This window comes from Lates calcarifer, linkage group LG3 (assembly GCF_001640805.2).
Source record: "Lates calcarifer isolate ASB-BC8 linkage group LG3, TLL_Latcal_v3, whole genome shotgun sequence".
Classification (NCBI taxonomy): Eukaryota; Metazoa; Chordata; class Actinopteri; family Centropomidae; genus Lates; species Lates calcarifer.
The window spans coordinates 1,364,701-1,386,900 of NC_066835.1; the positions used below are offsets into that span (position 1 = coordinate 1,364,701).

The 22,200-nt window shown below is 40.4% G+C and overlaps 1 long non-coding RNA gene across 1 annotated transcript; it reads left to right on the top strand.

The window, feature by feature from the left end:
• The first annotated feature begins 14,345 nt into the window (after positions 1-14,345).
• Positions 14,346-20,062, top strand: LOC108896351 (uncharacterized). Its single transcript, XR_001963106.2, has 2 exons — positions 14,346-15,227; positions 19,016-20,062. It is a non-coding gene; the product is annotated as an uncharacterized LOC108896351 (long non-coding RNA).
• The last annotated feature ends 2,138 nt before the right edge of the window (positions 20,063-22,200 follow it).

The following is a 22,200-nucleotide window of genomic DNA, read 5'->3' on the forward strand; positions in this document are numbered from 1 at the left end:
CCTCCCTCCCTCCCTCTCTCTCTCTCTGTATCTCCCTCTGTCTCTTTCACAGCAGACACATGCACACCCACCCACCCTGTCAACCCTCCCTCCCTCTCACTCATCCCTTTTTCAAAGCTGAAGCTGAAGCTGATCACTTCCACTACAGCATAGCTAGGGTGGTGGTGTGTGTTAGTGAAATAGTGGCCTAAAACAGACAATTCTTTTTTTTTTTTTTTTTTAATCTTTACCTGGTATAAGTGACGCTCTGCAGGTAGCTTTTCGGCATTTTAGACATATTGAATCAGAATATTCTCCTTCAAATGTAACCCCCCCCCAAAATCCCCAATTGTTAAAGTAATAGGTTTTTGAAGCAGTGTGTGCTAGAGAGGTATAAAACAGGTATAAAACAGGGATTCCACAGGGTTCTATCCTTGATCCACTGCTCTTCAGTTTATATTGCAGATACAGACAGGTAACAAATTAAAACCAACAGAAATGTTACGATCTGGTCCCTTGGTGTCTTTGGTTTCTTGGTTTCAGTTTGAAATAATTTGAATGATTTTTGTTCAGTTTTTAGTGTTTCCACTTGATTTTGCGTTTCTGGCTTCTTGGTTTGATTGTGGTATTTCTTCCCCTTGTGTCTCTGGTATTCTTGTCTGGTACTTCCTGTTTTATTTCGAAGTTACTTGTTCTGGAATGTCTCTCCTGTTTTTACTTCTTGTCTTTGCTCTGTTTCCTGCCTGTTACATCTGTGTTCAATTTGTAAATTATCCCCTGTGAATACATATTGTCCTGTCTCTCCCCTCTTTAGCTGCTTTTTTGCCTGGCCTGGTTACTCATCAGTGCTTCTTTTGAAGTGAGATTTTAGTGCCTCTTTTGTTAAAATAAATCATTTTTGTTGTTTGCCTCTGAGTCTGCATTTGGGTCCTATTCCTGTGTTCCGCAGTTCCTTAAACATAACAAGAAAGTGTCCCAGTAAGGAGTCTCTGGACTCTGCTGGAGGAATGAACACCATTCTTCTAGAAGATATTTCCCCAGACAGTAAAAACCTTTGGCCCAGATCTGCATGAAAGCCCTTTACTCCGGCTGTAGTGCACACACAGTTGCTGACATGCCAGGTCAGGACTGAATGTGGTTGCCAGGTTCAAAAAGGCCCTTCATTCTGTTGCCGTTCTACAGGTTTGGACCAAACCCATATTATGGATCTCAGCCAAGCGTGCCCAAAATTTTAATTTAAATTTTGAAACGGATCTCGGACCTTATCCAAAAGCACCAAACCTGTTAGTGGACAGCTTTATTACATGGATAAGAAGGAGGTCAGGATAATTGTTTAATATTAAAATTAAAACTTTTTTACTTCAACTTTTAACATTTTTACAGCATAAAGACATTAAAAAGACATTCACTGTAATATCAACACACAATAAATGAACACATTTCTGTTGTAGCAGATTATGAACACATACACACACCCACACACACACACACAAATGGTCACGTCCAAGTTTGCACCGGCGGCCAGACAGTTCCACCCTCTTCCTCCTTCCTTTGAATCCCACCAGCTCGCAGCACCGTCGATGAAGTGGTAAGTATTAGCTTTCTAATTTAGCTTTTGTTTCTAGTTTAGGTAATTATTAGTGTCAGTGCCTTTTAAAAAATAAAATGTTGCATGAGTCTGTAAAAAAGAGAAGTGTATCTTTCACAGTTAAACTGGCCAACATAACGTTAACAGAAGTCCATAGCATCATTTATTTGAATTGCTGCCACTAGCCCAGCTCTAAACAATGGATGTATTTGTGCATATGACAACAGCAGCCAACAGTGAAGATAAAATTGTTAATATTGTGCTCATCTTGAGCAGTAATTTAAATTGTTCTGAGCATTGTTTTATATGATAGAGTGATTCTGTATACAATTATGACTTGGCTGGTAAAGTTATTACTAAGATTTTACAGATTTTCTTTTTTTTCACTTTTTATATTAAACTCTAAATTGCAAATTGTATTTGGTATTGCAAAAATAAAAATCACAGCAAATATCTGAGGGTGAAGCTCTTTAATTTGTGAACAAACTGGACATGAGCCACATGTAATGCGTAATACCCAAGCTAATAAGCATGCTGCTGTAACATATATGTATACTGTAGTTAGTTACAGTAGCTTCACTGCCCGCTGATAGTGGGTTTAAGAGTCTGAAATATACTTTTTTACTCAATGTATTTAACTGTCCCGGGATTAACAGTCCTCCACTGGTGCCTCTGGGAGACAGAGGAGAAGATGATCAGCATCCCTGGTAACTTCAGGTGGAGGTATGGCATGTCCTGCTTCATCACTGTGACCAGCTCCAACTGTGATCTTCCCCATGATGAGCAAGGATCCTCGTTCCTGAGACACAACCTGACAGAGAGAGTCATAATTGATTATGTTTGTAGCTGGAGGTGTCCTGTCAACAGTTTCACAGGTGTCTGTTTTACAATGGTGGCCTATGGAGAAAAGGCTTTTTGGGCCCAAGGGGGATTTTTCGTTGCAGTACCATGAGTGGCCACAGGAAAAAATTGGCTGCAAGGCTGACCGGAGGCACTATATCCAGCTCTCATAATACATCAATGTTGTCAACACACAGTCCTGAGAGGGGCTAGCTGTCCCTGCTAGCTTGCTCTGTAACTCAAAACGATAATCAGTGAATCAGCAGATTTAACAGTTAACGTTTTGTGGTTTACCCCAGACTCTTAGTAATTTCAGACACATTTAAATGTATATCCTTTAAGAATCAAGACAGTTCATGTCACAAACGCTTGCTGGCTTGCTGACACCTAGAATTGATTTTAAAAATGCTTTCTCATAGATACAGTTAATAGTAGGCCTACCTATATTTCTATGTGCTGTCTAATAATCTGTGCAGATGTTTAGTTCTGATGAGTGTACTATGTGGAAGGTAGAGACTTCGCTGTCACTTTGTAAAATATATGCAAAATTGTCTATATGTCAGATAGTTTATATTAACAAACATACTTTTGAATAGCACTGAAGGTTTTGTATATTGTATTCATTTATATTGATAAAATACTAAAATAGTCATACATATTACTGAATATTAGTAGCAGTAGCCAACGCCCAGTATGTTTTATTTTAATAATCAGAATGTTTCATATCTAACAAATTTGTCTTTCAGATTCTTCATATGATGACAACCTGTTCTCCTGAGGTGTTATGTCCAGTGTTAGGCCTTCATCGTTAAATGTGGTTGATTAGTTACTAAAAAAAATCAAAATAAAAAAATAAAAAACAGATCCAAACCGTGCCAAATGCTGAAGTACATCCATGCTGGTGTGTAATTGCTATCTGGGTCCTCATTTGATGATGGTGGTGGAGAGTGTAGGTTGAGATCTGGTCACTGTGAAGGTCACAGCTAATGATTCACATAATTTTCATACTCAAACTATTCAGTCTTCCCTCATGCCCTATCTCCACTAATCTTTCTGTTTTTTCTTTTAATCTTTCACTCATAAATTATTTACTACAGTCACATCACTGAAGCAGATGTTAATGTATGTAGATGACACTGTTAAAAGCATTTCTCAGTTTCTTGCTTCTTGTTGCAGTAACTTAAAAGCTGTAGTACAGACCTGTTTGAAACTTGCACCTAACATTCAGAAAACCACAGCATTACACTTTTCATCCAAGGGTCAGCACTCAAAAGAAGTCACTGAATAGGTTTGAGATAGAAATATCAATCAATATCAAAAGGTCCATATTAAACAGAGGGAGAGAAAATTATAGATAATTGACCTTGCATAATCTTTTGTGCATATCTGCTTATTTAATTGAGAAGTAACGTAAAGTAGTGATCTACATTACTGCACCATTGGTGCTGTAGTTTATTGCTTTAATGCTTTCTCACCTGACCCTTTTCAGAAAAGCGTAATTAGCTGCACTCTTTTTAACCATCTCAAAGTTGACTCATGGTAACCTACCTAGTTGTTTGCTTCAACATGGGTATTAGTCTAATAACTGTGGTCATTCTGCCTTCTGCTAATGTTGCACTAACTCCTATCATATATAAGGGCGAACAGTCAAATGCCTTGTCTTCTTGGTATATGAAACTTTAATGTCTGTGGTTATGGCAGATAACAGGCAGCTAGCTTGGTTAGCAGCTAGTGCCAGGAGGTTCAAGTGTTATCTTGCCTTGCTACAAAACAGAGATTCTAACCCCAGCTGAAGATCATAATTTTATCCATCCTGAGAGAGAATGACAGACACAAACATTCATGAATCAGGTTGCAGGCTGATCTGCAGTCAGTGGACAGCACCTGGAACTGAAATAGATGTCCATCATCTTTATATGCAGTCACTGGCAGCAAAAGTTATCCAGAGTCACTTCCTCTTTAGTAATTTTGCCTGCAAAATTTTTATTTTGATATTACAGGCTTTTATTCTGAAAAGTTCTAATCATTTAAAGATCTGTTGCTTGTACCTACTACACTGCTTAAGGATGATAAAATATGTCACACGCTACTTACTATTCACAGGTTGCAATGTTTTCATTTGTTTCCCTGGCAGTCAGTTTGGTGATGATGAGCTGAGAGCTTTTGTTATATCAGACTCACAAATGCAATTTGATTTAAATTCACCATGTATGTGATATTTTGATCTATATTCTGTTCAGGGATCATTGTCATAGAACCAGGTGTGTGAACATCCAGAATCTTCCATTATAGTCATTTATGTAATTTGGTGGGACAGGCTGTACAGCACGGACAAGTGGTCACATGGATCATTGGAGCATCTCAAGGAGGAAGAAGATGGAGCAGGGATAAAACCAGCTGGAGTACAAGTCAGACAGAAGGATAGGGCTTCTATCTGACCCTGATTAGTGGGAATCTGCTGGGTGGGATTACAGTCTCTGCTGCAGTTAAGATCACAAACACATACTGGCAATGAGAGGGGAGAGCGGGTAATGGTGGATCACAGCCAGTCAAGGACAAAACTGTTTAATGACAAACAGTAAAAAAGATAATAATATTACATACATTACATTATAATGTATGATAATAATACAAGATAAGACTGGACATAAATGAGCCATTAAAGGAAGTACAGTATTGTACAGTATGGCATAGGGATGTAATAAGCTACTCCCTGTATCTGTTCATGTTTATTTAAGAAAAATATCAATATGCTGATATTTATTGGAAGCGGGGCATAAACCAGGGGTTAAGTCTTTCTACTGCCATTTAAGCTACATATTTGTGTAAATTTAGCCACTCAAAAGAAATACATATTCACATAATATTTAAACATATCTCTCCTTAAGCAAATAAAAACACAAGGAAGAGTAAGGTGTGTACATGTTGTTACCAGTTACCAGCTGAGTGGAAGTGAACAGTGTAAACAGAACCAGAAGTGGGAGAATTTTGTTTGGCCATATTACATGATTTTACATGAAACCAGGAGGCTGAGTGTGGCAAGTCTCTACAGCTGTGATAGCAGCTCTGTGAGGATGAAATTAGTTCTTAGAGATGTTTTGAGTGAAATGCTACTGTTAGCATGCTAGCATGCTCACACTAACAATGCTAGCATGCTAAGCACAGCTATAATGATACTGTAGTTTAGCATGTTAAAATGCTGACATTTGGCTCATTAGCACAAAACACAAAGTAGAACTTAGGCTAATGGAATTGCCATTAGCTCTGCAGATTTGGTCATAAGCTGTAATTATGAATTTGTGTACCACATATGTACCACATGTCTTAACAATCCATCCACTAGTTGTTAAGACATTCAAATCTGGGCACCATGAATATGTATACCAAATTTCAGGGCAATCCAGTCAATAGCTGTGTAGGTATAAGGCATTTTGATTTAGTAGTGTACTCTACACTAGAGTACATACATAATAGTATAATGCACTACAGTATATTAAAATACACTATATAATAGTGTAGCATAGTATAGTATGATTTTCTACAGTTATAATATAGTACATTATATTGTAGTATGTATAGATATTGTAGTGATTTAATATAGTACAATACAAGAGTCTTAAGATGATACTTGTACAATCAATGCAATGTTTCTGCTGTGGAGTCATGGCGACTGGTAAGAATGTGATGGTATTTGTGTTTTATGACAATATGATAACAAAATGGAAGTTGTCTGAGTGTAGCTGTTCAAAACAAGGATTCATACATTTTTCACAGTCACAGTGGAAATTCATTAGGTTAGACTCTAACCTAACCCAGGGGTGTCAAACTCAATTGCACAGGGGGCCAAAATTCAAAACACAGTTTAGGTCGCGGGCCAAACAGGATAAACATTTATTGAACACACTAAAACTAAATGTTTTTGAACATAAATATGAATAAAAACAGACAGGAATATTATTCTGGAATAAATAAACTTAAACTTTAAAGAACTTAAAATATTTTGCTCTCCATGAAAATATATCCTGTCAAAATTATACAAGTTAGAAATATGAACATGCTGCAAAAAACACCTGAAAAAATAAATAAAAATTGTGACAGTGCTTGTGCTTTAAGTAAACGTTAAAATAACAAATCAAAACATTTGAATTTCTTTGCTTTTATGTCATTTTATTAGAGCTGGATGCTTGGCATCTTTTTTTGGCAACAAGTTCTTTTATGTTTGGTGTGAGGTCCTGTGTTGTTGAGATTCTCAGGATGGACTGCAGGTGCTTATCAGTGTGTACTGTTTTGTTAGTCTTCATCACTGAGAAGAGCTTCTCACACAGATATGTGCTACCAAACGCACAAGGTTCGAGCCGCATGTAGACGGAGCTGGGGCATTGCTGCGGATGGAATGGAGTGAATAAACTGTGCGGGCCCTACAGTGTCGTACTTTGCCTTTAGTGTCCCATTACACTGCAGCTCAAACCGCTCCATCTGAATCTGCACAGCTGCAGTTTCCACGGCAAATGGGTTGCGAAGCAACTCGAAATTCTTTTTTTGTGCTTCAAAGTCACCAAAGCGCTGTGCGAACTCAGTGCGCAGTGCGCTCAGTTAATCAGCAAAGTGCGCATTTGATTGCGCACTTGATTGACGCGGGAAGCGTTCGGCAAGGCAACTAAAGCGCTGCATTATGGGATCGGTAGTTTATTGTGTTATCAGTGCTTCATCACTTCCCATTAATGACAGTAATATAAAATGATCTCGCGGGCCGGATATAATTGCACGCCGGGCCGGATGTGGCCCGCGGGCCTTGAGTTTGACACATGTGGGTTAGAGGTAGTGTTACACACAGTCCAGTCTTCCATTATAAACTGCTGTGTAACAAGCTGATTATTCACAACTATACATTATATATATTATATATATTATTCACAACTTAGATCTTGTTGAGGAGCCCATTTGCAGATTGGAAGAAACTGTTCTTGTGGCATGAGGTCTTGGTTTTGATGGACCGCAACCTCCTGCCAGAAAGGAGTGGCTTGTGGCCAGGGTGGGAAGAATCGGCCATGATCTTTCCTACCCGCCTCAGGGTTCTGGAGGTGTACAGGTCCTGGAGAGAAGGCAGGTTTCAGTCGATCACCTTCTCAGCAGACCAGATGACATGCTGCAGTCTGCCTTTGTCCTTGGCAGTGGCAGCGGTGTACCAGATGATGATGGAGGACATGAGGATGGACTCAGATGGAGGTGTAGAAGTGCACCATCATTGTCCTTGGCAAGTTGAACTTCTTCAGCTGCCGCAGGAAGTATCCTCTGTTGGCCCTTATTGATCAGGGAGCTGATGATTTGAGCTCCCACTTGGGGTCCTGGGTGATGATAGGTCCCCTGGAAGCAGAAGGACTCCACAGCTCTGACTGGGGAGTCACACAGGATGATGGGGGAGCGTGAAGCTGTGTTCTTCCTGACATCTACAACTATCTCCACTGTCTTCACAGCACTGAGCTCCAGGTTGTTCTCACTGCACCACATAACCAGCTGATCAATCTCCCTCTTGTAGGCGGACACATCCCCACCACAGATGAGCCCAACGAGGTTTGGCAGACTGGTGACTGGAGGTGACTGGAGGTTCAGCTGTTGGTGTATAGGGAGAAGAGTACAGGGGAGAGAACACAGCCTTGGGAGGAACCAGTGCTGATAGTCCAAGAGTCAGACATGTGTTTTCCCAACTTCACATGCTGCCTCCTGTCTGACAGAAAGTCTGCGATCCACTTGCAGATGGAGTCAGGCACACTCAGCTGGGAGAGCCTGTCCTGTAGCAGAGCTGGAATGATGGTGTTGAAGGTGGAGCTGAAGTCCACAAACAGGGTCCTGGCATAAGTTCCTGGGGAGTCCAGGTGCTGCACGATGAAGTGGAGGGCCATGTTGACTGCATTGGCGTAACAGTGATCCAGAATGTTCTCCTTTCTGGTCCTGAACGTTGGCCTGCGGTGGGATATAAACACCGACCAGTATGAATGAAACAAACTCATGGGGGGAGTAGAAGGGTTTACAGTTTATGAAAAAAGACTCCGCAGACAGTGTTGTTGGAATCACTGTCACATCAGTACACCAGCCACTGTTAGTGTAAAAAGAAATTGCTCCACCTTTCGTCTTGCCTGAAAGTACTGCGTCGCGATCCACTCCTAAGAGTTGAAAGCCTGCTAGCTGCAGCGCAGAGTCCGGTATCAATCCACACAGCCAAGTTTCAGTGAAGCACAAAACGGAAGTTGAAGAAAAGTCTCTGTTTTTCCCCACCAGCAGCTAGAGTTCATCTACTTTGTTGCTGAGTGACCCCACGTTGGAGAGAAATATTCCAGGTAACGGTTTCCCTCTCCTCCAGCATTTCACGGTGTGTGCAAAGGTAAGGGCAACTTTGACCAGAATGTCCAGTAATTCCACAGGTGTAGCTATGAAAGTAGGTAATAAATCTGCAGGGGTAGTGTCCCTGATGTCCATGAGCTCTTCTCTAGTGAAAGAACAATCAATCAGGCAGCAGGTGTATGCCGTGGTGGGGGGAGGGGGAGCACGGATGGACCAAACCAAGCACATCCAATCTAAATATGCAAATGTTATCGTAGGGAGCAGGTTGGAGGAACAAGGTGGCAATGAGGATCCACACTCAACAAAACAGTAATGTAATTAAATGTTTACCACTGAGAAAAGACTTATTGCATTGAGAAGTTGTGGAAAACAAAAACACTGAATCTTTTCCCCACACAGACTGACAGACAGAGATTAGATTTACAGTAAAATACAAAGTGACATGTACACAATGAATAGGCCAGTTAATGCTTGTCACAAGAGAAAAACAGGCATAACACATACACGAGGATCTTGTGAAATAGCTCATCTCATTTGTCTGCTGAGAATAAACCTGAGAGCAGATTTATCGCATGGCTCTGACTTCAGAGGACTCTGAGGACTCTGAAGTCAGAGATAGCATGCAGGGCACAGATATGAGCAACAGCACTGCTGCTCAAATTAAAATCTGTCAGAGGGCATGTAACGTATAACTGCTAAGCTCTCAGGAGCTTGTTTTGACCCCTTCCCCAATCAGGAACAAAGAGACTCGACAGTAATCCACACAGCTTATATCAGTCAGAGCAAATCATCCCTGAAATGAGTTCAGTCAGGCAGAGGCCAAGATTGCATCCAGTCTTTAGCCTCACCCCCACTCTCCATTGTTGTCCACTTCATTGGCACAAAGCGGGTAACCAGATTGGGGGGGGGGGCTTTTCTGAGCTCCAGAAAGTCCCACTTCAGGCTGTCTGCCAGTACACCCCAGAAAAAGGATTTAACTGCAACCACGCAAACAATGACTAAGTCTTTGTGTAATAGCTGGGCCTAACTATCTGTACACCTCACCCAGCCTTACAGCAGAGGATTTCCCTCCAGACTCATCTGTGGATTTCTAAATGTGTGCACACATTTTACTTATCAAACATTCAGTGTTTATGTCTTGTCATTGGTGAAAAAACCCTGATACAGCATTTAGAACATCAGGGGGACTACAGCTCTACACCAACTTGGGGTGTGTTGAGATTCTGATTATTATGTTATGTTGTTGTGTTATACAGTTTAAGTTTCTGTTTTGGTTAAACATATGTTTTATAGTGAAGCAAGTGAAGAGTGACATTAATTCTGCAGACCTTCTCAACATTTTAAAATGTTTGGTTATTGTAAAAAAGGTTTTAGCCGCCATCAGGCTAAAACTTCACCTGTATATAAGAACCATAAAGCTTTAATGAGCCAACCTGTTCTTGTAGTACTTCATGAAATAGTCATGAAATGAAATCTATTGATTCATGCCCACACACATGAATTTTCAATTTTTTCATGCCTGTCAGCATGACTTTCAAACTAATGTATTTCAATTGGAAATATTCTGCTAGACCACTTTTTTCTGTCACTTGGGACTGCACAGCATGGACACTGTATTGTTTTCACTTCTTTGTTTGCTATTTTTTAACTGTATATCATGTTTATTAATGTATGTTTACATATTTAGATTTTAGTTTAGATTAGTTTTGTTTTCTGAGAAATGCAGCCTTCCAGCAGGTCCTTTTTTTGTTTTTTGTTTTTTTTCCTATGGACGTCCAATGAGCAATGATTGATGAAGATATCAATATAGTGATATAGTGTACAGTGTTACGCTCTTTCCGCTCACAACCTACCTGTCTAGGTAAGCTGTATGGCTAATAATAGCCTGCATGTTTTGCTTAAATGTTGTGTTTCTTTGCAATTAGTCGTCTACAAATTAGGGAGGTTTTTTAAGCCTGACCAATGGTTTTGCCATTATAAAAAATGAAAACTTGAGGCTTGCTGGCTGGATAGCTAATGTTCAACATAAGCTAACACTAGCTTGAGTTATATCATCTGAAGGGTAGCCTATAGCATTACCATAGGTCTTAATCACACCTTCAAAGATTTGTATGTAAATGTGAGCTTTACTAGATGTTGTCATTTTCTCTCTGTTGTTTTGGTTTACACATAGAGTAATGTATTAATAGAGGTAACCAACTTGCATGCAAGACAATGAGATGTACCTACATGTGTAAAAATGCTAACAACCAGTAACCTGATTGTAAACTGACAGAACAACAGTGCTCAAGCAATACATTGAATTCAAACTCATATGCTTAGCCAAGCTGTGTTAATAATGTAAACTAGGCCTAGTAACATTACCAAATCCAAGGGAAAATTAAGATGCCTTTGGTGTGCTGCTCTGAAAAGTCCTGCTGTTGTCGTTAAGGCCCAGTAAACAGCAGTTGTCCTGGCTTTGTGGTTTCAGTGTTATTGAGGAGATCAGTTCCTTTGTTCTCCTTGATACTAACGCCGTGGCTCCTTTTGTTGGTGAACTCAGCTGGACAGACCTTGTGTTGTACCTGCTAGTGATTGATCTTAAATCCTTTGGTATTTTCAGCCAGTGTAGGCCTGTGCTTCAGGAAGGCCTCATGGAGGTCAGGGAGCTAAACTGAGAAGAGCACAACTCCTTTTGTGAGAAGTTCAGCTGAAAAGACAAGTAAGAATGAGAAGAGACTGATAAGAGAGCGAATACTGAGAACAGTGCTTCTCCTTTTTGTATGGCCTGGTGACATGAAGGATCTTGACCATGCAGTGACCAATTATAGCTGGAGTTGGAGTTTTCACACTTAGGTGTGAAAAGGTGAAGGACTCTGGGAGACTGAATTCAATGGCTCTCATTTGTCTGTAGAACAAAAGGAGAGATTTGGTCTCATCCTCCATTTTGAATGGGCTGAGGCCCAACAATGAAGCAGCAAGAGGGCTGGGTGGCTGGTTGTACAAGGAACTACAACACAGTATCCATCAAGGATGATGCCATTATCTTGATATGTACAACTTGATATGACATTAAACTGTCCAGGTAATGTAGAAAATAAATTCATTGATCAAATCTGTAATAAAGTGAGCATGCCACTGCAAGGGCAAAAAATACCTTTTTACCAATATGATGATAAGAGTATGAAGTTAAATTAGTAATTTTTCACTGATTTTATTTATGTATGCTGTCTGTATCATCAGATCATCAGATGTAAATGTACAATTTAGCAATCAGTATCATTTAATGTATGGTTTTTATGTCAGTAGTAACACCCGTAATTCACCTTCACACATCACAGTCCTATATTATTTACTACAGCAAAATTGGGATGCACAGCAATTCTTAGTGATACTGAGGAATTTTGAGGTCATAACAGATACAGGCCAACATTATGACAGAGTCAAAGGTACAATGATCACAAGTTTTTATCAAATGTATGGGAAATATCAATTGGGCTATGGTCGAAAAGTAAAAAAAAAAAAAAAACTTCTCTAATCTCTTTTCCTTCACCTCAATGGAAAACTCATCAATGTCAAGGAAAGATGTGAAAGTGAAATGACAAGGACTCAGGAAAAGACAACCATCATTAATGGATCTGTCACAGTAAAACTATGAATGCTATGCCGCAAGGAATTGTGGGACAGCATTATCTCATTTCCTTTCCTTTCCTCTCATATCCCATGTGAAAGGAGATAAAATAGGAAGCACTGAAGGTCCTTTCCTCAGTATTTAGAGCGGAGAAGTCTTTGTTTTGGTTATTGACAATACCATGTGCTATAGCATGGGTTTTGACACTACTATAATTGTTGGCATTATACCACAGCACACTGATGTCAGAAAAGATCATATCTACAATAAAATCTGGTGACACAGTGAAGTTTGGACCTTCACAGAAGTGGTTTGGCCTCACAATTGACAAAATACAAGCTGGCAAAAAGAAAGAAAACCACTTGTTGACATTGTCTATAAATGGTGTTATGGGAATCTTCTGCTCAATAAAGCACAGAGTCAATGGTTGTCTTTCTGTAGGTTTCATTTTTACGTTTGCAAACAAACCCACTGCACCCCTCAAGCATGAGACGCACAATAAGTACTGAGTACAATAGATTACAGGCTAAATGCAAAAGAAACAACGTCTGAAGACGAAAAGGAAAACATCTTCTGGAGACTACACAACAGTGTAGCTCTGAGAGAAAGGCGTCAGAGATTACACAGCTATGCAGCCCTGTATCAGCCCCTGTCCTTGATGGGGCAAGGTGCCCTGTCAGCTTACTGACATGTGGAAAAGTACTTAGCATATATTTCACAAGGCACAATTGTACCTTAATTATTACTAAATCACAATTATCATGAATCATATGAGAATTTCCAATACAATTTCCCCCTTTGAGCATTCTATGCTCACTAATTACCATTACTCAAATCACTATTATTCATTAACCTTAAGATTCAATTGGGATGATTCAAACAAGAGTACATTATCAAGTTGATTAAAAATAGCATTGAGGAAATTTTTGTATGCAAATTATTCAAAATTAGTATGAAAATTACTATTGCAGAATATCAAATCACAACATTCTCTTTTATTCTGATCATTAGCGCAAATCATTATAAAAAACACAGTAAATCAGAGTTGATTTTCTTTTCTCATTAAATGCAGCATTATTTCTTTCAAACAATTTCAGTGTCATCAAACTAAAATGATGGGACCCAGTCCAGAAACCCATGAGAGAGGTCACTCTGAGACAGGTCCAGGAATTGTCCCACAGAGTTTCTAAATGCAGAAGCAAAGTTTTAATGCATGGAACAGCACAACAAATCAAAATGGCAATAACTACCAAGAACACAAACATAGTTTCATTAGTGTCACTTTCCCATCCTCCCTCGGTGGTTGAAGTCAGAGTCTTGGCTTCTCTCTTCATGCAGCAAATCATTAAGTTGTGAAACAACATGGAGTTCTTTCAGTGTCTTATTTTTCTCTTGTTGAGCAGTGGGGTTTCGTTGTCATAACAGATTGGTGGACTCCCTGTTGTGTTACAAGTATTATGTTCCAGAATTTAGCAGTTGAACTTCTGTAGTTCACAATGCTGATGTTGCACTTCTTCAAGTTCTCAGTCAGGTCTCCCACAACTCTCTCTGCATAGGGAGCACTCCGGGTGAAAGCTATCATTACCCCTAGGACTTCTGAAACATTCAGTGGGCATGGTGTCACAGGTATCGAAGCACCAACCCCGAGAGGAAGTTGTGTGCAGACGTAGCAGCTCTCGTTGGTAATTTTCCTGGTCTGCAGCCATGACCACTGTATACCATGAGTTTTCTTCAGGCTTTGTTGGGTTCTGAATGAACTCAGGTAACAGTTCCCTCTTCAGTCTGCATGATGGTTTCTCAGTGTGGCTGCTGCTAGAATTGCTGTGACCCTGTTCTTGGGCTGACTGAGGTGTAACTTCAGACAGGTGCAGTGGCAGGACGGTGATGACAGCAAGCAGGAATGTGCTCTTCATTCCTCTGCATCTGCCACCCCTCCAGCACCACTGGATAGTCGTTAGTGTCATTGCATCAGCAGTGTGACCTAAACCCACCCCTGTAATCAGTGTGCTGCCTCTTTGTGAGTTTGACAAACGTGTGGCTGTGTGACCCCAATCCACACCCCTCTCTCCCTCACAAACACAAGGCGGGGGAAGGTGTTGGCTCACTTACTAATGCTAAAGCATGCTTGATAAGGTGTTCTCTCTGGGCTCAGGGACTCGTTTGCAGTGGCTGGTGTGGATCCAGGTTGCCCTTTCCACAATCTTCACAGCCGTTTCCGTGGTGAGGAGAATCTGGTAGGGCCCCGTTCCACCGGCACATGGTTCTTGCCATGTGTCAACTTAACATAATGATGGAACAGGTATTTGGGTAAACAAGGTTTCCTTTGACTTTGTCAGTGAAAGAGCAGCCTGCTTTCTTCCAAGCAAGTCTCTCTTCCTGGGTGTTTCTGGCCTGCAATTCCTGCAAATTAGCTGTGAGTATTAGTGGTGGGTTAGAAAATGGTAAAGCATTGAAAAGTCAGTTTTTTTATTTACATGCTTCTGCCAATGCAACTAACTCTGCTGCCTGTGCAGAGTAATTTGAGGGGAGTGATTCAGCCAAAACATGTTGTTTGGTTACACCCATCTGAGTCATGAGTAGATGTCGCAGTTCAGTAGTTGTAGGTCTGAACTGTTGGCAAAAAATCAGGAGCTGTTCACATATTCTGCTCCCCCGTTTTCGACTAAGGGGAGCTAAGAAGCGGCTTCCTTCATGTTGTTGAATGTCCATGGTTTGTAAACTAACTGGGAGGTCCCGTCCCCCTGCTGGGACCTGTGGTCGTTGTTCGGGCTGAGGTGGTGTTGTAGTTGGGGCTGTGGTGGCTGCTGGAGCTGCAGCAGCTGCATCCATGTCGGGGTCGAGAGAGAGAGAGACACAAGAAATAAGAGAGAGGTAGGTCGAAGTCGGTTCTTAAAAGTGTCTTTGGGCTTTAAAGAATAGTAGAGCAGTAGAAGTAGACTGGTTGGACAGGATCTGCAGGGAGAGCAGATCAAGTTAGTTATGTGGTGTAGGCTAGATATGTTTATACTTATACTAAAAAGTTTAAATGTGTAGTGAAATAAAGGAATTGTGATTTCACATTTTGTAATATATTCTTAAGATAAATGAAAAATAATTAATGTCTTTCTATTTCATGTGGCACAGTAAAAAGGCGGTTCTTGAGCCCAGATTTAAAGCTCTGTACAGAAGGCCTAGTAATATCATTATTAATAATCCAGTACTCTATGGGTAAACCAAAACAACAGAGAAGCTGTGATTTACATACAAATCTTTGAAGGCATGATTAAGACCTACGGCAATGCTTCAGGCTACCCTACAAATGATATAACTCAAGCTAGTGTTAGCTTATATTGAACATTAGCTATCCAGCTAACAAACCTAATCGCACAGGTTTTTTTTTTTTAAAATTATGCTGGCGAAAACCATTGGTTAGGTTTTAAATAACCTCCCTAATTTGTAGACAACTAATAGCAAAGAAACACAACATCTAAGCAAAACATGCAGGCTATTACTAGACATACAACTTACTTAGACAGTGGATTGATTGGACAGAGTGTCACTACCATAGTCACTACATTAACAGTTGATGAGGCTCATGGGTACTGTACTGTATTCACTATTAGATTTAACATTCATTCCTTTATTCATTCATTCATTGAGGACCACGCTCATTGGATGTCCATAGCAAAACAAAAAAAGAACCGCTGGAAAATTGTATTTCTCAGAAAACAAAACTGATATAAATCACAGAAACATAAGAGAGACAACAGCAATAGAATCTAAAAATATGTGGTGCAAGCATGAAAGATATTTCCAATTGAGATACATTAGTTTGAAAGTTGTGCTGAGAGGCACAAATCAGTAATTACATATCGTGACTATTTCACAAACTGCCACGAGACCAGGTTGAATTTCCTGAGCACGGTCAAACTGTTGGGAGGATTACACTTTTCTTGTTTTTACACTTTGAGCTTTTTCTTTCTCGTTTAATTCAATTCAATTCAGGTTTAGTTTTATTTATGTAGCTCTGAATCACAACAGAAGTTATCTCAAGCCACTTTTCATATAGAGCAGGACTAGACCATATTCGTTAGATTATTAAAATTGCAGAGAGAGCACTAGGCAGCACTAGGTGACAATGGCAAGGAAAAACCTTTTAAGAGCCAGAAACCTCGAGCAGAACCAGACTCAAGATGGGCAGTCATGTGCCTCAACCGGTTGGGTTGAGAAAGATGGGGGGGGGGGTAGAAAATAGTGACAGGAGTACAACATAGCGTAATGCAGATACCATGTAAAATGTCAAGTGGTATCAATCACAAAGCGTGTAAGTCGTAAATGCATAGTAGCAGTAATACTAGAAGCAGTACAAACAGCAGTACTACTATAACAGCAGGTACTGAGTGGGTTGTAGGAGCAGCAGGAGGCTTGTCTTCACAGATCAGACTCTACAGCTCCGGAGGCAGAAATACCTGCAGAAAGTGACAGGAGAGATAGAGACAAAAGAGCACAAAACTACAGGAAAGGGAAGATATCAAGTTAGTAACATGTATTTATGGGATGTGAATCCATACTGAGAGAGAGAGAGAGAGAGAGAGAGAAGCTCAGTGCATCATGGAAAATCCCCTGGCAGTCTAGGCCTCTAGCAGCATAACTAAGGGATGGTTCAAGCAAGCCTGAGCCAATATCAACTATAAGCTTTATCAAAAAGGAAAGTTTTAATCCTACTCTTAAAAGTGCAGAGGGTGTCTGCCTCCTAAGCATGTAATGGTGGGGAACATCTCTGGTCCTCCTCTACCATCATTGTGCAGTCATTTGTCAGAGATACTTTCAGCTCTGTAGCTAATTTGCTGCTTAGTGCTACTGAGCGCCTTGCCCAGCTCAGTGCTCATTAATCAGGTATGTTTCCACCCGATTGGATGGAGACTACATTGATCTGTTATGCATGGCATGAACTGGAGTTACAGGTTACAGTGCTGTGAAAAAGTATTTCCCCCCTTACAGATACTTATTTCTTCACATTTGTCACACTTAAATGTTTCAGATCATCAAACAAATTTTAATATCCCCAAGACTTATGGGAAAATATTCTGTGGACTGACAAGACAAAAGTGGAACTTTTTGGAAGGTATGCGTCCCATTACATCTGGTGCAAAACTAACACAGCATTTCAGAAAGAGAACATGGTGGCGGTAGTGTGATGGTCTGGGGCTGCTTTGCTGCTTCAGGACCTGGATGACTTGCCGTAATTGATGGAACCATGAAGGAGAATGTCTGGCCATCAGTTTGTGACCTTAAACTCAAGCACACTTGTGTTATGCAGCAAGACAATGATCTGAAGCACACCAGCAAGTCCTCTGAATGGCTCAAAAAAAATTTTTTAAATGAAGGTTTTGGAGTGGCCTAGTCAAAGCCTGGACCTAAATCCAATTGAGATGCTGTGGCATGACCTTAAACAGATCGTTCATGCTCAAAACCCCACCAATGTGGCTGAATTAAAACAATTCTGCAAAGAAAAAATTCCTCCACAGCGATGTGAAAGACTCATTGCCAGTTATCACAAACGCTTGATTATACTTGTTGCCACCAAGCTTGGTACAACCAGTTATTAGGTTTTGGGGGCAATTACTTTTTCACATAGGGCCAGGTTGGTTTGGATAGCTTTTTTACCTTAATAAATGAAATCACGATTTTAAAACTGCATTTTGTATTTACTCAGATTATCTTTGTCTGATATTAAAATTTTTTTGATGATCTGAAACGTGACAAAAAAAAACAAAAGAAATCTGTAAGGGGGCACATACTCACAGCATAACTGTTCTCCCGCAGCCCCAGTTTAACTTTTTTTTGTATCATATGCTATCAAAAAAACTGCATTCCCACTTTTTTCATTTTTTGCATCTAGTCTATTATATTCTGTTTTATATACAATATTGTGTTGTGGACTCTGAGCACTGCCAAATATCCCACTCACAGTTGTGTTCCTGAAATGGCACACTGGAGCTGCTGCTGCTAACTGCAGCCTGGTCAGACACTGTGTAAGATTTCTATTGAATTTAATTAAATTCAATTTTATTTATATATCGCTGAATCACAACAAAAGTCATCTCAAGGCACTTTTCATACAGAGTAGGTGTAGACCGTAATCTTTAAAATATGGTGTTTACAGAGAGAGACCCAACAAATCCCACCAAGAGCAAGCACTAGGTGACAATGGTAAGGAAAAACTTCCTTTTAAGAGGCAGAAACTTCGAGCAGAACCGGACTCAGGGTGGGCGGCCATCTGCCTCGACTGGTTGGGTTGAGAAAGAGAGAGAGAGTGGGGAAGGGGTAGAGGGAGGGAGGTAGACAATAGTGACAGAAGAATGTATGTATGGTGATACCAATAATACAGTAGTAGTAATAACAGTAGTGATAATTAAAGTATCAATTGCAAAAGTAGTATAAGTAAGTATAAAACTAGAAGCAGTACTAGTAATTTCTAATTATAACAGCAAGTTTTGTGCAGAGTTGCTGACAGCTAGCTGACAAAATTATTACTATTAAACACTTTATTGATTGATTGATTGATTGATTTTTTTCATTATTCCATTATTATTACAAATGAATTGTTCCTTAGTCATTTTTTTTAAATTATGTTTTTCTCTTCTCTCCCACATACGGTCATGCTTCGGCAACAATAGGTAGAACCCCAAAAAGCAGACTCAACAACGAAGGCACAGATGGAGTGATGAGATCCCGAGGTTTATTAATAGAAAGGAAGGAGGGGATGAGAACTGGACTCGGAGGACGAATGGGGAGCAGGTCCGGGTGGCCCAGGGTGCCGGGCCGATGTTCCGGGAAGGTGCGGCAACCCGCGGGGAGACCGGGAAGACTGGCCACCGAGCTTTATCCGGAGGCGGGAGGCTGACGGCAGCGCTGGTCGATCTAGGCAGAAGCGAAGAACAACAAAACAATTATTTCTTTCTCCAAAGGAAAACACTGTGAACGCTAGTGACTATTCAGAGTAGACTCTGTAGTTCGGCCGGAACGTTACCGCGTGGGGTACTGAGACGATCTGGCAGCTAGTAGCTGGAGAACCAGGGTAGATATCCGGCAGTGATGAGTGGATATGAAACAGGTGTGACCAGTGCAACCCGTCGCGCCCCTGCAGGGAAGCAAATCCAACACAAAAAAAAACACACACAGGGAGGCTGCCATAACACATATCATACAATACACATAAACACACAGATCTCCCCTAAAATACTAATTTAATTCACAACTGCATGACAGCACTATCATTATTAGAATTATTAAGACTATTTCATCCTCATTTGTTTAGTTTTATATATGTACTATGTCAAGTTCTTGTCAAGTTGTTTGTGTGTCCATGTGTATTTTTGCTGTATTTTATTATTCTTCTGACTGTAGGAATATTTAAAAAACACATTTTGAGCTGAACCAAGGCTGTAACATACTCTACTGTGGTGTAGAAATAAGACTGTGATGCCTTCATTGACAGAACTTTAAAGAAATGATTCAAAGTGGCAGTGGTAATTACAGCTGATGGGATATTAGCTGTAACAAGGTTGAAGGAACCACATAGGCTTGTTTTTCATCTTTCCTCTGTGCTTTCCTACATCTCCTTTCCCCATCCCCCAACACCCAAACCCCACACTGCACTCTCCACGACCCCCCAGGATCTTCGGGTCTCTACCAATGAGAGCTCTACAGCAGCATTCCTTCCCAGAGACAAGAGCCTCCAGGTCCGGTGAATCCTTCCCCCTGCCTGTCATGCTGCTTAACACCAATCACATGCTTGGCGCCAAATGATTCCACGTCACAGAGTTACTGAATTGGCAAATTGCACAATATGGGGGTTTTCATGGTTACTACCCCTGGAGTACAACTGCCTGCCCAGTGAAGCTATGCACACAGAAAAAAAACAAATTTACCATGTTTATTTCTCATTCTACTGAGCTGAAATCTCAAACCCTGCTTCTTTGACATTTGATTCCAATTCAAAGTCAAACCAAGGACTCCTGTGGACACTGGCTTGTCTCACATTTCCAGCCCTCCCTGTTGGGAGTGTTCTTGTGCATCTGAATGAGGCTGCGGTGCATATGCAGAGCAACTTGCTTTGGATTAATGAAATCAGCTCACCATAATGTTAATATCAGTGTCATCATATGTCAGCTTGGGGAGCTGAGATGACATTATATTTTTAGCCTCATTCCATCCAATTTCTCCAAATGATGTTTGTGTAAACCCAGAGCAAATCTGCTGCTGAAAAAAAATCAGGGGCTTTACACTGTAAATTAATTTTCATTTTTTATGCTCTCCAATATAGGAAACAACAGTTCTTTCATGACATATTCCACGGTGAGCAACAAACTAAGAACTTTAAGCTTTATCAAAAAGAAAAGTTTTAAGCCTACTCTTAAAAGTGCAGAGGGTGTCTGCCTCCTGGACCCAAACTGGGAGGTGATTCCACAGTAGAGGAGCCTGATAGCTGATGGCTCTGCCTCCCATTCTACTCCTGGAAACTCTGGGAACAACCAGTAAACCAGCATTCTGGGAGCACAATGTCCTTGTGGGATTGTAGGAGACTATGAGATCTTTGAGGTATGATGGTGTCTGACCATTAAGGGATTTGGAGGTGAGGAGGAGGATTTTAAATTCTATTCTGGATTTGACCAGGAACCAATGTAGAAAAGCTAACACAGGAGAAATATGGCCTCTTTTTCTAGTTCCTGTCAATAATCATGCTGCAGCATTTTGGATCAGCTGCAGAATCTTTAGAGACTTGTTGGGGCAGTCTGATAATAATGAATGACAGTAGTCCAGCCTGGAAGTAACAAATGCATGGACTAGTTTTTCTGCATCCTTTTGAGACAGAAAATGTCTGATTTTGGTGATATTATGCAGGTGAAAGAAGGCAGTCCTAGAAGTTTGTTTTATGTGTAAGCAAAAGGACATATCCTGGTCAAAGATAACTCCAAAGATTCTTTACAGTGGAGCTAGAGGCCAGGGCAATGCCATCTAATGTAACTACGTCATTAGAAAATGTATTTCTGAGGTGTTCGGGACCAAGTACAATAACTTCAGTTCAATAGTAAAAAGTTGCTTGTCATCCAAGTCTTAATGTCCCAAGGCCATGCCTGAAGTTTGGCTAACAGATTGGTTTCATTAGGCTTCATTGAGTTAAGTTGTGTATCATCTACATAACAGTGGAAGTTTATGGAGTGATTCCTGATAATGTTGTCCAAGGGAAGTATATACAGAGTGAATAGAATTGACCCAAGCACCGATCCTTGTGTTTCTCCGTGTCTAACTTCTGTGTACATGGAGGAGTTGTTAACATGTACAAACTGAAGCCTCATTGTAACTGTGTGTGTGTTGTGTTGTCTCTTTGCTACAATACGGTCATAATCTGAAAATCCTCGAATAAACTATTATCTTGTAGAAAGTCACACAACTGTTTTGCAACTGCTTTCTCCAGGATCTTAGAAAGAATAAAGGGGAGGTTAGATATAGGTCTATACTTAATAAGATAATATGTCTGGATCAGGAGTGGGGTTTTTTAGAAGAGGTTTGATTACAGCTACTTTATACGATTGTGGCACATAACCTGTTAATAAGGACAGATTTAACATATCCAATACAGAATTGCAAATTAAGGGCAGAGATTCCTTAAGCAGCCTAGTTGGGATGGGGTCTAAGATACAGGTTGAAGGTTTAGATGATGAAATATTTGAAGTGAGCTGGTGGAGGTCGATGGGAGAAAAACATTCTAGGTCAGGTTTTGTAGCTGAATCTATGGATCCTATGTTTTGACATATATCAGTGCAGGTTGAAGGCAGGATGCAATGAATTTTGGCTCTAA